We start from the raw sequence: 16,374 nt of genomic DNA, 5'->3' as shown, positions 1-16,374 counted from the left end.
TGCTTGAGGGAGAAGCATACTGCTGGGATTTCAGAGCATGTGCAGCCAGAGCAAGAGCAAAGTGGGAGCAACTGCAGGAAGGCAACTCGGGACAACCGGACCTTTGTAGGGAGACATGCGCAGCTCCCATACTTCACTAATAAGCACCGACCACGAATCCTTTTACCAGCAGAACATTTCTTGAGGCTAGAATTCCAAAAATTACACTTTGAAAAACACTGCTCTACGCTCTTGACAAACACTAGTGTTTTCATCCGGATGGCATCTCAGGGGGTTGTGTCCCAGCAGGGAAGGAAACCCCTGTATTATCCGTGCTCTGTTAGCATGCGGAGGTGGAGGGGAAACAGACACACATCCAAACCCCTAATTTCAGGCTCCAGCGAGGTACCAGGACCCATCACAATGCTCATAAAATTGTTCCTCTTATTTTCCTTGGCTGTATACCTTTGTCGACTGTGAAGTCAGGGCAAGCTTGTGCCCAACAAATAATAAGGAAATAAGGGAAGCGCAAAAGCACAAAAACGCAACACGATACGACCGTGTTGTGAGCTGGTAACCTTGTTGTCTGTCGTTTTAAGCTGTTTCTTTTAATTTTTTTTAAAGATTTCATTTATTTATTTGACAGAGCACAGCAGGGGGAGCTGCAGGAGTTAAGTGGGGAGCCCAATATGGGACTCGATCCCAGGACTCTAATATCACGAGCTGAGGGCAGATGCTTAACAGACTGAGCCACTCAGGCGCCCTTGCAGTGCTTCTGAGTGCCTTGGTGAGTATTAAGGAGCCTTTTCTTCCCTGCTGGCCTCCTTAATTCACTTCATTCTCTTCCTCCTCCAGGGGATCTGGGATGTCAACCTAAAGCCAAGTCCCAAGCTCCCATGCCCCTGCCTGGGGCTGGCCCCCTACTTGACCTGTAATCCACAACCAGGCAAGAGAAGAGCTGTGGCCACCTGCTTGGAGGACGGAAGCAAAACGGCTTCTAGATGGCATATCAAGCACCAGAGTTGACAGGCTACATTTCAGTTGATCTAATTCCCGTTCCCTCTCTCCCTTCACTCTTCTCCCTTCCTGCCCCATGTCTGGTCAGAGGAGATAGGAAACTTCGTGTTACCTGGTACAAGACAACTTTTGGAATCCCAAATATTCAGATTATTTCTCTTCTCCCTCTTTGCAGGCGATAATATTCACAGCTCGAAGGCATCACCCAGATTGAAGCTGCTTCTCCTCAGGAGCAGCAACACTGAGCAGGAAAGAGTGGACATCACAGCCCCCATGTCCGCAGAATCCCTTTCTCCTTCTGGGACGGATCACTTAGATAAAGACAATTGTCATTTATAGACTAAGTCCACTTGCAAGTGCCTCCTCTTAAACACGAGTGATGGGTCATCCTTTTATTCATCCACCCCAACTATACAGATTGAAGCTGACAATGAATGATTATGGGAAGAATGAGAAAGGTTAGCCAATGTAACAAGAGGCCAGGGGTGGAGAGACTATTCTAGACAAAAGGAAGCACATTTGTGAAGCCTTCCTGAGAGGCATGACACACATGCAAGGAGCAGAAGGAGGAGAAGAGTGGCCAGGACTCAGAAACCACGGGAAAAGAGGGAAGGGGGACAGGGATGGGTTGAGGTCTGACTGCTGAGCCTTGCAGGAGTGGTTAATAATCCCTTGACAACCACAAAGGCAACAGGGGGGCCCATCAGAAAAGATACAAGGCTTGGGGTCCTGGAGCCCCCGCTGCCCTAAATGCTGGATTGAGGGGGCTCAGGGGTTCCAGTGTGGAAGAAGGCAGGGAACAGCTTTGGGGAGCGGCCATTGATCAACCAATACTGAAGTTTATCATTTTGTAAATGATACTGTGTGAATCTGTCAAAGTTTGCTTATGCCCATTTTTATGAGTTGGGTTATTTTCAGACGAGCAAGAGGAAGCCTCTGAGGGGGTTTAAGCAGGGGCTGACATAATCAGATCTGTGTTTATCCAAAGGTAGAGCGGGAAAAAAAATCCACTCTGTTATTTAAAAGAAAAAAAAAAAGGTAAGGCAAAAACATCATTCCACAATTCTTTTGTAATGAAAAAAATAAATGCAACATAAAACAAATCCATCATCCTAAAAGAATGCCCTGTGTCTGCCTTCCCCTGCTTCCTGGGAGACTCTCCTAATAAGGTCTTGTCCTTCACCCATTGCCAGCCGACCCTGTGAGCAGTGCTGTAAGCCTCCCAGGTGGCCTGGGGGTTAGGGGGTCTCCACATAGGAAGCTGCTTCTCTGTTTGAGGCCAATCAGCTTACACCGCGCCTGAGATCGCTGTTCACCTTGGCCTCCCTGGCAATCTTCTCTCTGTAGCAAACTGGCTTTCTTGTTGAATTAATGAATTTTTATAAAGTCCCAGAGATACTGCATAGTATCTGGCCAGACGCAGCTTGTATATGAACCCAGGCCACTACAGGTTCACAAAGCCAGTCTCCAAGTTCATTGCTTTATCCTGCCCACTCTTTCATCTTGCCTCCCTCCGGTACGCAGAGGCCCTACTGCGTGCCGGTGGTGACATCTTGCCAGACTTTGCTACCAAGATGTTCATGACTATGTTCCTTTTATGTTTTTTTCTCCTTTTTCTCCTTTACTGTTTCCTGTGGCACTGGTCTCGGCATGATGAAGCAGTCTCCCACCTGCAAGGAGCAGTTCCAGGTAGTCAAAGCAAGCAGTCAGCCCCCTCAACCTCTCCACCAGCGTCACCTACTGACCGTGTCATCATAGGAATCACCAACCTCAGACCGTAGTCGCCTCCTCTATAAAATGGGAAGAACGTATTTATGTGTTGGAAGAAGAGGGGACTGGCTCGCCCCAAGTCTTAAAGCCCCTTCCAGCTCTCAGATCTGTGATTCTCTCAGAAACTCTGCAACAGGGAAATTATGTGGCTCATTTCGGATCCATCTGGGAAAAGATGACATACACAGAGAAGTATGTGGCTTCTTTTTTTTAAAATTTCAAGCTGCATTTGAAATGGTTTCTTTCATTTCCACCCCTAGTAAGTCCACGGATGGAGGAAACTAGGAGTCTCATGCTTTCAGAAAAAGCCATCACAACCACTAACGTCATCTTGAGTTCCACATCTCATACACACCGAGGCTGAGGATTTCAGGGCCTACTCAAAGCATATTTAATCTAATCGACTGGTGGTTTTTTTCCCTTTTTTGGGGTTAAGGCAGGAACACTGCTAAGTCTCCTTCTTGGGCTTGTGCAGAGGCTCAACCCAGCAATATGGACATGAGTTTCTACTATTACCTATGCCTCTTCCTAGAACTCTCCCATGCATTTCAGGTTTGTTCAGGAAGAGTTCTGAGACCTTAGAAGCATTTCTTCTAAAGTGTTTGGAGGACTACTGCTCCAGGGGCCAGCTGCCCAAAAGGGGTGGGGAGGGATCTTACTGCCTCACCTCTTACACCTTGTACCCATCAGAGAACAAGCCGTGTGAAGGCATGAGTTTTTTTTTTTAAAGATTTTATTTATTTATTCATAGACACAGAGAGAGAGAGAGAGAGAGAGAGAGAGAGGCAGAGACACAGGCAGAGGGAGAAGCAGGCCCCATGCAGGGAACCCCATGTGGGACCCGATCCCAGGTCCCCAGGATCACACCCCGGGCTGCAGGTGGCGCTAAACCGCTGAGCCACCAGGGCTGCCCGAGGCACGAGTCTTTAGACAAAGTAGAGCTTCGCCTGCATCAGCTGGGATACCTAAGGGCACATTCCCCAGGAGTTGGAGGGCAAATGGAAGTCTTCAGTGTAGAGGGAACAGGAGACTAACTTACAATTTTGAAAAAAAAAAAAAAAATCTTAACAGTTTGTTTTAATCTGGTTTAATCACTTGACCTGTCTGTGCCTCAGTTTCCTCATCTGCAGAATATGACTAAACACTCTCTCAAGTGGGGAATGGTTTGAGAGCACCTCCTGGCCTCTACCTTCCCTTTTAGAATTGTAAATCTGAGAGAAGCTGGCCCATGCACCCAGTCTGTCCCTTTTGTCCGGGTAGCTGTAGTGCCATTCTTCCATTGTCATGGGAACATTCCAAAGGATGGATGAAGGGTACAGGATCGAGCAGAGGACAAATATAAGCAAGAACAAGCATGTAAAGACACAAACTTCTTCTGACCCAGTTCCATGAGTGGAAAATACCATGAGTGAGAAAACACCCAAATCACCCTACATGGAATTAGATAATGTGGTGCAGGTCAGAGGTCAACCCAAAGGGCTTGCTTGTTTTTTCTTTTTCTGGTTTTCTTTTCTTCTTTTTTCCCTTTCTTTCTTTTGTTCTTTTTTTCTTTTTAAACAGTTGTTTTAAGAAGAGAGAAAAGAAACCCATTTTCACAAGACTCACTTTAATTGGGAGTCAAAGTTTTTACTTGTCAGCACCTGAGGTTCCCTTGAAGCTAACAAGAACCATCTTCTATGTGACGGTTTCATGCAGAGGAGCCATCTCAGCTATGGAAGGTGTGTGGGTTTTATAGTTAAACAAGCGTGCACCTGGATCCCTGCTCTGCTCTTATTAACAATGTGACTCTGGAAAAGTGACTTAATGGAATCTGAGTTCTTTGACTCCTACGTGGAGATAATTCTTTTTTTTTTTTTTTAATTTTTTTTATTTATTTATGATAGTCAGAGAGAGAGAGAGAGAGGCAGAGACATAGGCAGAGGGAGAAGCAGGCTCTATGCACTGGGAGCCCGACGTGGGATTCAATCCTGGGTCTCCAGGATTGCGCCCTGGGCCAAAGGCAGGCGCCAAACCGCTGTGCCACCCAGGGATCCCTACGTGGAGATAATTCTTAAGGGCGCAGTAGTCGTTCCTGAGGTTCAGGATTTCCCCTTTAGGGGTAAGAGAGGTTTTAACTTCCCTGTCCCCTTGTCCCACAGTTAAGAATGGCCATGTGACTTGCTTTGGCCAATGGAATATGACTTCTCTTTGTAAAAATTAAAGAAAGGAAGGGAGGGAGGGAGGAAAAGGAAAGAAAGAGCGGGCTTTAAGCGGATGCTTTAAGTCTTAGTGTACAAATCATGTTCCCTTCCCACTGGTGCTGTGATCATGAAGCCATGGTTCAGTTGTGGCCTTGGTTAGCCAGGATCTCAGAGATCTCTGAAGAGCAAATCACCCACCACCCCTTTTTGCATAAACATGTGCACCGTCTTTTGTTGTGTTAAGCTACTGAGATATGGATTTATCACTGCAACAAAACCCAGCATATTGTGATTGATGGCGTGGTTGTTACAATAAAACATGATGGTATTTGCAAATGCAATTTGACAGTGGTGAAGTGCTTGAAAAGTCTTGTTACTTTACCATACAGAGGTTATTGTGCTAATTAGGAGGCCCTAGTAAATTCTTGCATGGGTCAGGGAGGCCACAGAAGGCTGCAGTTTTACCCCAGATTGTCTCCACCAGGGGCTGGAATCAGGAAGGTCCTGAAAAATCTCCCCCAGTGGATTTGTCATGGTGACCAAAATACCCCCTCTGCCTTTGAATAAGCTCCAGACAGAGGGCCCTGAAAGGGGGCAGCTTAGGGGGAATTTGGGGTATTTACCAGGCTCTGGGGAGTGAGAGAAAAAGTGGGAGGGCACAGTAGTGGGAGTGTTTGCAGGGCAGCGATTCAGAGGCCGGCACTGTGGTGGGAAGTCCTTGGCCACGGGAGGCGTAAGCACCTCCATACATGGCCCCTACCTCTCCTCTCTTGCCATGCCAGCTGTTTTTCCCTCCCATCATCATGGTCTTCCTCACACCTTCCACAGTAACTTCTTGGGGAGGGATTGTTCATGCCACCCAAATCTGACCTCTGACCTTCAACTCCAGGCTCCCATTTCCTAGATACTCTGGCCGGTTCTTCCTGTCAACATGTTACATACAGAACATAGAACAAATCCCCCTGCTCCTACCCCTCAAAGGCCTGTACTCCATGTCTGGGGGAAGGCCAGCCTCTCCCAGTCATTCAAGCTCAAAATTTCAGAATTCTCATGGTCTTCTCAAAGCGTTTTTTCCACATTAATATGAAAGGGGGGATGCAAACAAGAAAAACCACTGAAAGTATTGTTGCTGGCCTAATGAGGCTGTGGTTCAATCTCAGTGTGAATATGTTCCTTTGAGAATTTGTCTTTGGAAAAAATGCCTCTAATTATAGATTCAGAAAATAGGATGTGGACAGCCTAACTCTTTTAGGCCATAACAAAGAGCTATTACTGAGATTTTTTTAATGCAACTTTTTTTTTTTTTTTGCAATAAATACCATATGTAAAGACAGCATTTTTCACATAGCAAATGATCGATGATTTAAGAAGCGAAAGGAGACACTAATTCCAGAAAGGCTAGAATAAGGGAAGACATGCTAAATACAACTATAAATCCTGGACAGAGTCATTGGAGCAGGTATTGGAGAGCTCCAAAGCATAGACTATAGCAGGCAGGTTGGGGAAAGAGACCAGAATGCAAAGTTCCACTAAACCAGCAGTGAGTTTGTCATTTTTCTCTTCATCCAGTGTTGCCCAGCCTGGACTCAGAGGCAGTCAGAAACTTACAGGTGTACTCCAGAGGCACACAGGAAGAGATCCAAGGGAAGTCCTCTCTTTCTGGTTCAAGAAACAAGAAAGTGTACTCTTAAGAGTCAGAGAGAGAGGAGGAAGTCCTCTGGGTTTTGTTTCTTTTTTTCCAGTCTTGCCCACAGACAATATTGTGGCAGCAGTGGGGGTGAAGGTGGCAGCGGCAATGAGCAGGCCCCCAATGGGGGGAAACCATTCTATTTGAGCAGAGGAGAAGTGATCATGGGAATATGCAGCAAATCTCCCTTCTTTTTTTTTTCCCACTCTGTCTTCCTGCCCCTTGGATCTAGATACAGAAATAGTTACAAGAAGCATGTGGCAGAGCAAGGAAACCAAAGCCCAAGCTTGCTGGCTGGAGGGCTCAGAGTGGAGGTTCCATGGAGCTAGTCAGTGTTGGAGAGACCATGGAGAATGGAGAGATCAAGAAAAAAACAAAAACAAAAACTGATGTATGAACTCTTAGGCTCCCTCCAAGCCCCATGTGTGTGGTTCTGACCCTAAACAGCAAACTACACAGGTTTTGAGGACTAAACTAGAAGGTAGACCATGATCCATGCCCAAGACTCACCACTGGGTAGCACACTGACAGGGCTCAGCTAAATGGCACTGCACTTTGTAAACAGAACTGGCACTGGAACCAGAGACCAAGAGGCATATTGGATTTTACAGCCAGAATACCTTGTCCATGGCCTACCCCCAAAAAATCAATCAATCAATCAATCCTCCTCTTAAGACTTAAACCAGACTCAGAGTCTCATAACATAATATTCAAAAGGTCCAGGATATAAACCAAAATCACTCTGCATATAAAGAACTGTGAAAGTCTCAAGTGACAAGGAAGGAGAAAAGCAACAGATGTTAACTCAGAAGATTTATAAAGCAGTGATTATAACCACATTCCAAGGAGTAAGGGCAAGCACTCTAGAAACAAATGGAAAAATAGAAAGTCTCCGCAAAAAAAAAAAAAGAAAATATAAAGATAAAGCAAATGGAAATTTTAGAACTGAATAGTACTAACTATTAATAGTAATAACTGAAATAAAGTTAGTGAGTGGAAATAATTTAAGAATAAATCAATTAAAATTATCTAAACAACGGAAAAAAATTGGGGGGAAAACCCCACCAACTAACAGTGCCTCAGCAATCCCTGGAAAAATACCAAAACATTTAATATTTTTGTTATTAAATTCTCAGGAAGAAAGGAGACAGTGTTGAATGGAAACAAATATCTTAAGAAATTATGGTAGAAAAATGTAAACATTTCACAAAAGACATAAACATACAGTTTGAAGAAACTCACCAAACTTCAAACAGGATAAAATCAAAGAAACCCACAGGTCATAATCAAACTGATGAATGATAAGGACAAAGAAAAAGTCCTGAAAGCAACCAAAGACAAAATGATGTATTTCTTAGAGGGGAACAGAGGTTCACATGACTGCTCATTTCTCATCAGAAACCATGGAAAGTGGGCAGCCCTGGTGGCGCAGTGGTTTAGCGTCGCCTGCAGCCCAGGGCGTGATCTGGCGACCCGGGATTGAGTCCCACATCAGGCTCTCTGCATGGAGCCTGCTTCTCCCTCTGCCTGTGTCTCTGCCTCTCTCTCTCTCTTTGCATCTGTATGAATAAATAAATAAAATCTTTTTAAAAAACAAAACCACTGTAAAAAAAAAAAAAAGAAACCATGGAAACTGAAAGGAAGTAGAACATTTTAAAATGCTGAAAGAAGAGAACTGTCGGCCCAGAATTCTATATCCAGTGAAAACGTCCTTTAGGAATGAAGATGAGATAAAGAGAATTCATTGCCACCAAACCTATTCTCTAAGAAGTGCTAATGAAATTCTTCAAAATGGGAAATTAGAGCACAGGAAAATTTGTAACAAAAATGAAGGCAGAGCAACTGAAATGGCAAATATCTGGGAAACATAATAGAATTTAAATTCTTTAAAATATATATGACAGTTGAAAGCAAAAGTTATAACACTGATGAAGTTGTCGATGTATATAGATGTAATACTGTGATGGTTACAACATGAAAGGGTATGCCAGAGGCACTTACATGATGATAAAGTTTCTATAATTCACTTGAAATTGTAGATAGAATTCCACAGGGCTGTGAAAAGCAATGTGTATTGTAATTCCTAAAGCAACTATTAAAAACATTTCCTTTCAAAGAGCTATGGTAAAAAATCTCAGTAGAAAATTAAATCAGAAAACAAAAAACATTCAAGTCATACAAGAAAAGGTAGGAAAGGGAAAATGAAAAGCAGAAGAAGCAAATAGGGCAGCCTGGGTGGCTCAGCGGTTCAGCTGAAGGCGCCTGCCTTCAGCTCAGGTCATGATCCCGGGATCCAGGATCGAGTCCCACATCAGGCTCCCTGTGAGGAGCCTGCTTCTCCCTCTGCCTGTGTCTCTGCCAATCTCTCTCTCTCTCAGTCTGTATCTCTCATGAATAAATAAATAAATCTTTAAAAAAAAGCAAACAAATAAAATGGTGATTTAAGCACAAACCTATTTAGTCTTATATTCAATGTAAATGGTGTAAACACATATATCAGTTATTTATTGCAGTGAAACAAACTGCCACAAACTTAGCTTACAACAATATTATCTCACAGTTTCTGTGGATCAGGAGTCCAGCCAGGCTGGCTTACTGGGTCCTCTGCCTCAAGGGTTCTCACTGAGCTTCAACCAAGGCGTTGGTCAGGGCTGTGGTATCATATGAAGGTTTGACTAAGGAGCTTCCAAGCTCACTTACCTGGTTGTTGGGAGGATTCCATTTTTTTGGGCTATTGGACGGAGGCCCTAACTATTCAGCTGGATGTTAACAGACACCTGCCCTCAGTTCCTTGCCATCCGAGTCTCCCCAACATGGCACTTTCCTTCATCAAAGGCATCAAAGGAGTGAGTCTATCAAGATGGAAGTTTCATAGGTGATGTAATCAAGAAACTGACATTCCATTGCCTTTGCCACATTATATTGGTTAGGAGCAACTGACAGGGATGAAGCAAGAACATAAATTCAAGAGACAGGGATCACTGGGGACCATTTTGGATTGTGTCCATCAGGCTTCCCAGTTAAAAGATAGGGGTTTCAAGAATGAATTTTAAAATAATAATAATAATAATGAGACACAACTACATATTGCCAAAAAGAAACCCACATTAAGTATATTGATATAGGTGTGTTCAAGATTAAAATATGGAAAAAAAGGCAAACCATGCAAACACTAATCAAAAGAAACCTGGAATGGCTATTTTAAAATTAAAGTAGACTTCAGAACAAGGAAAATTACTAGGGATAAAGAGAAGACATCACATAATGATACAAAAGTCAAGTCACCAAGGAGGCAGCAATCCTCAATGCCTGTACCCAACAACAGAATTTCAGAATACAAAACCAGTAACTGAGAGAAATGAATGGAGAAATGACAAACCCACAGTTAGAGTTGACGACTTCAAAACTCCTCTCTCAGTAATTGATATTGTAAATAGAAAATTAGCAAAGACGTGGAAAAAACTGAACAACACACCAACCAAATCTGATTGCTATTTGTAGAACACTCTACCCGACAGCAGGATACACTTCCCTTCCAAGTACACATGGAGCATTCTAGAGCTCCTGATGCACAAACAACTCTTCCTAACGGGAGCCAGAGAATTAGAGCAGTGGTGGGTGTCAGGGCTGCAGAAGGGGAGACGTGTTCTCTTTCTTTACCATCTAGCCTCCCAGAGGACATCATGGGGCCACGGTCAGTGCAAACTTTGAAATGAAAAGGCAATTATCATTTTAATTCAATTTAATCTAGCAGCTTAAACAATTGAGAATAAATTTTATTTGCATAGAACTGTTTAAACAAGTCTGATCTGATCAGACCTGGTTTGCAGGCTTGTAGGTGTCCAGTTTTGAAACAAAAATTCCAACATTTTCTTTGTCTGGGAAATGTATTTGTTCTAAATGTGGTTCACGTAAATTACCTTTCCACTTCAGTTTTACCATTCACTGCAATACACCTTGTATTCTCATTCATTCTCTACATCTGTTCTTTCTGCTTCTGTATTGGTTTGCCATTTGGATAAATAAATGTGATTATGCATCAATTTAGGTGGCATCTAGGCAGTCAACATACTTTTGAATTCACTCATGTTTGTACTGTTGCTCAGTCAGGAAGTCTGTAACTAAGCAAAAGTGTCAAATACCCCTATATCAAGTTAGGATTTAATTCAGAAAAATTTTTAAATATTTTATTTATTTATTTATTTATTTATTTATTTATTTATTTATTTATGAGCAATAGAGAGAGACTATAAGTGGGGTGGAGGATCAGAGGGAGAGGGAGAAACAGATTCCCCGCTGAGCAGGGAACCCAACACAGAACTCAATCCCAGGATCCTGAGATCAGGAAATGAACCAAAGGCAGACGGACGCCCAACTATCTGAGCCAAACAGGTGCCCCTGATTCAGAAATTCTTTGAAGAAAAATAATGTGTAAGTGTTTTTAATCAGATTATGGAATGATGGTCAGCAGTTCATATAGTCAACATATTTTTCATAGAAACAGTACCACCTGGGACGGAGTCCTCACAGAGCTGGGGAAATCTTGTCTCTTTGAAAATGTGTCTCATTGTGGACCTGACTCCTTGGTAATTACTTTGGATAAAGTAATTCAAATCTTAGTGTTGTCCCCATGAAAAAAAAGAGGTTTCCCCCAAAAAACATTGTGAGAAGGTCAGTGCCTGGTAATATATAGTAGCTCCCCCTTATCTACAACAGATGTGTTCCAACACCCCCCAGGGGATGCCTGAAGTGGCATACTGAACCCTAAATATATTGTTTTTTTTCATATATATATATATATATATATATATGATATGGTTTAATTGATAAATTAGGCACAGGAAGAGATTAACAACAATATTTAATAATAGAGCAATTGTAATAATATAGTGTAATAAAAGTTATGTGAATATGGTCTCTCAAAATATCTTATTATGCTGTACTCACCCTTCTTCCTACGATGTGAGATGATGAAAGCCTATGTGATAAGATGAAGTGAGGTCATGACAGGCGTTGTGCCATAGTATTAGGCTACTATTGACCTTCTGACCTACATTAGAGGAAGGTCATTTGCTTCTGGACCACAGTTGACCATGAGTAATGGAAAGCAAAACTGGGGGTAGGGGGGATGAGTGCACTCCCACTGATGGACTCTGATCTCTTTAGATAATCAGAAAAAAAAACATTCTGTTTTTGCAAATAAACTGCCCCAATTTGATTAACTGGGGACACTCAAGAGTGTAAGAAATCATTTTAATGGTGTGAGAAAGCTATCGACCAATGAACATTACGAATCATGTGCTGAATCAGGAAAGAGCTTGCTTTGGATTTTTAAAAACTGTTTACCTTTTAATGATCTATGTAAGCAAAATGTAAATAACATACAATGGATAATGGCATCTTTTACCTGTCCATCTTTTTTTTTTCCTCGATAAAAAGTGAATATATTTTTGAAGCCATCTGGCCACGCTGCCAGGTTGATCTGGTTTAAACTGGCCAAAGCTGGTTTTAATCAGCAAAAGCAAAATTATTGACATTAGAGCTGATTTGATCCAGTTTGCACTAGGCTACTTTGACAAATGGGACTTTAAACTGGTTTGATTTAGTTAGAATCCCCTTGCTAAGAATCATTAATCTCTCTGCCAAGAATCATTTTACACCATTTTCCCCTAATACGAAGCAGTATCACCTGGCTGAAGCCAGTTTCCTTCATCTGAACTGTTGTGATTCATGCTGGGCTGACCCAATAAGGGCAAGCGGGAACCAGGCTTATCTGGTCTCCATCAGCATGAATTGCTCAGTTTGATTTGTTGCAAGTTGAAATGTTTTATTCTCCTTGAGCTGGCCTTATCCAATTTGATCCCGGGAGGCTGGATATGACCTGGCTACAACCAGTTAAAACTGATTTTAACCAACTTGGAATCCATTTGCTGCTACGTTAGCTGGTTCCCTTAGAAACCTGACGGTCAGACGTGGCTTTGCTACTCTGAGCCTCCTGTGAACCACACTGACCCGGGCAAAGTCCACTCATTTTTTCTCCTTTCATGAGATAAAAATTAAATGTTTCTTCATATGATATTAAAATATGCTGAGTGAAATAAGTCAGTCGGAGAAGGACAAACATTATATGGTCTCATTCATTTGGGGAATATAAAAAATAGTGAAAGGGAATAAAGGGGAAAGGAGAAAAAATGAGTGGGAAATATCAGAGAGGGAGACGGAACACGAGAGACTCCTGACTCTGGGAAACGAACTAGGCGTGGGGAAAGGGGAGGTGGGCGAGGGGTGGGGGTGACTGGGTGACGGGCACTGAGGGGGGCACTTGATGGGATGAGCACTGGGTGTTATTCTATATGTTGGCAAACTGACCAATAAAAAATAAATTTAAAAAAATTTTTATCTCGTAATGGTAACTCTGGTTAAACAATTTATGTAGCCGACTAGATTCTTTGGACAATTCTATCAATTTTCCCATAGTTATCCCCCTACTTCCCCTGAGACCTCTGGAGAGTACATGCGCCTCTGTGTCCTTCCTCACCATACCTGCCTCATCCTCAAGGAAGGACGTGAAAACAAGCAAAAGGCTGAGGCCTTTGCCAGCCAAGGGAAGAAAATGTGTGGGAGTTCACGACGGCCCCTCCCGAGGCCCTACCAAAGGACACATGTTCTGGGCTGTAGCAATAGACCGTCTCCTTGCCACTTCCTGCTGTCATGTAGCATGTGTCAGGGCTATGGCAAAGAGAGTCATCACCCAGCCCCTTCAAGAGAGGTGACCCTACCGCTAGGTGACCATACGTGTGTCCCCAAGACACAGCTGAGGTCCCAGTGTCATGATTAACAGTGGCCTCTTTCTCTCCCAGTGTTGTTCCAGTTTGGGGAACCAATTATATGATCAAGGTACCTAAGGCCCAGTCCCCTCCTGTCTGTCCCTCTCTCCTTCTCTCTCCTCATTCCACAGAGATTACATCCATTCTCGTAATTTAACATGCCATCTCTTTGAAGATAGCTCCAGAATTTTCTTTTCCATTTTTTCCCCCTGAGTTCCAGTCCATAATCCCCACTGGGATATTAAAATAATAACCCACATCATGCTGGTGGAAATGACCGAGACTGACAGGTATCACTTTATAGCCTCATTCCCATCCCCCCCACCCCCCGTGCCACCCAGAAACGCCTGGGTAGTTACGGAGACCAGCCTCCACACTAAAGGAAGACAGGAAATATTTGTTCCCATGCTGGAAAATAAAAGGGTATTTGCACATGTTGCCAGGGTTCCTCTGGAAAGCATCCAGGAACCGTTCCAGAAATTCCATTTCCAGGTGTGCGTTTCTTCAAGGAAACATTCTGCAGCCGAGAAGGAACAGCCTGCGTGGTGCCACTGTCTGCAGGCGTGGCTCTGGCACACTGTGGAAGAGCAGAGGTCGGAGTCATGGGGAAAGCAGGACAGGACCGGGCAGGGCCCACGCCCCCCCGCCAGGACCCCAGAATCAGGTGGCTGCCTGTCTTCAGAGTGTGCACTTGGGCCTGACCGGCTTCCCTGGCTGCAGCCCGCAGTGGGGACCCCCCAGGTGGGGGGCAGCCTGCATTTCTGGACAGAGGGGCCAACAGTGAAGAACCTCTGGATCACGTGCACCTGCCCTCCAAGGAGGAAGAGAGGCCTGAGGTGCATCTATGTGATTCTGCAGGATGGGCCAAGCTCCACTGACAAAGTGACTTGAAGGCCATGCAGCAGGATGATGAAAGAAGAGAAAAGCACAGTGAGGCAGGGAGGGAGGCAAGGAAGACACGAAAGCCTGGGGGGGTGGGGCAGTGAGCAGGTCAGTGCTGGGGACAGTGGGGCTCAGGCCTGGGGGACCGTCTGGGGAGTGCCCCGCAGAGCTGTCCTGCCCAGAGTGGCGGGGGGGGGACTCTTCTCTCCACCAGCTCCTGCGGGCCACTGTCATTGTGCCAACTCCCCTGGCACCTCTGGCCTGTCCCCACCAGGAGGATGTGCGTCCCGGGCTGGAAACTGCCCTCAGCTGGAGGGATCCAGGCACACATCCTTGGGTGGACAACGACCTCTAGGGCAGGTCCAGGGCATTCTGTTGGGAGACCAAGAGGGTCTCCTAAAGGGAACGTCCCCACCATTCAGAAGAGGAGGAAGGGAGGGTAGTAAGAGAAGAAGAGTAAAGCTGGAGGATGAAGACAGCAGGGAAACGGAGGCATTTGTTCCACGTCAAAGCCTGGACTTGAAAGATCAGACATCTGAGCTCGCAGGGTAGACTGCTTCTGGGCCATTCCACCGGCACCCCTCCTCTTCCCCTGCCCCACCCACACTTGAAATAGGAATCCCTTTCCAGGGCCTGGGGAGGTGGGGGGCAACTGGAGGCCGAGAGTCCTTCCCTAAGCAGCGGGGATGGCCCTTGCCATTCCCACTAGACTGGCAGGGGCGTTATGGTGGCCACCTGCAGGATTCCTAAGCAGGGGAGCCCCAGATAGTTTCGTTGGGACTTTAACTGATAGACCAGCATCCTTCATTGCGTAGTCTAATCTCCCGTGGGGAGCATCCATCCCCTGCTTGTTGTGTAACTTTAGGCAGATTTTTACATCTTGTTATGCTGAGCTTTGCTCCTCTGTGAAACTGGGTAAAATGATGGTAAACTTCTCATTGGGTTGTTTGAGAGTTAAATGAGACAAGACATGTAAAGCCCTTATCACGGTATCTGGCGCACAGTAAGTACTTGACAAATCCTAGCTATTATAATTTCTCACTCATTCAAAAAATATTTATTGAGTCTCTTCCATGTGTCAGATCCTATTTCAGGCACCAGTGATTTATCAGTGAACAGAACAGACTCAACTCGTGCCCTGAAATATATATTCTATTGCCTTAGAGACCAACAATAAACAAGTAAACACAGTAACAGCCATTATGATTTCAGATAATAGTAAGTATTCGAGATCTACATTATGTGAAGACGTGGTGATGCAAAGATCCTTGGCAGCATTCTAGGCAGTGGGTAGAGGAAATATGAACGTCATGAGGTGAGAATAAAGTTAGTGGGTTGAGAAAAAGTACAAATGTTGGCGTGGTGAGAACGGAGGACATGAGAGAAGGTGAGAGAGAGAGAGGCAGCTGTAGTAAGGCATTTGGATTTCATCCTAAGTTTTGAGCAGGGTTTGACATTTGATTTGTGCTTTTAAAATATCTCTTGGGGACACCTGAGTGGCTCAGTTGGTTAAGCATCTGCCATCAGCTTAGGTCATGATCCCAGGGTCCTGAGATTGAGCCCCACATCAGGCTCCCTGCTCAGTGGGGGGAGCCTGCTTCTCCCTCTCCCTCTGCCTCCCCCCACCGCTCCTGCTGTCTCTCCCTCAAATAGTTAAAGAAAAATCTTTAATAAAGTAAAATAAAATATCTCCTGGCTGACCATGGAGAGAATAGACTGGGGGAGAGAGAGCACAGAGGACAAAGAGGGATGAAGGGTGAAGCTGCTGGAGTAGGTCCAGAGAGAGATGGCAGTGGTCCCAACAGACAATAGTAAAGATCAAAATACATAAAGATGTTGAGCTGTGCTGGAATCTGGCTTGTATTTTGCAAATGGAACCAAGTACGCTTACTGGTTTGGATGTGAAGTGTCGGCCTAGCAAAGAGAAAACTCAGTTACAATGTATAGGGGTTGGAGCCTGAGTATCAGAGTAAGTGGTGGTGCCCTTGATTGAGAGAGAGGCAAACTAGAGTAGACAGGTATGAGGAAGGGG

The sequence above is a fragment of the Canis lupus genome, chromosome 32 (assembly GCF_048164855.1).
Source record: "Canis lupus baileyi chromosome 32, mCanLup2.hap1, whole genome shotgun sequence".
Taxonomy (NCBI): Eukaryota; Metazoa; Chordata; class Mammalia; order Carnivora; family Canidae; genus Canis; species Canis lupus.
Note: the sequence above shows the minus strand (reverse complement) of the source record.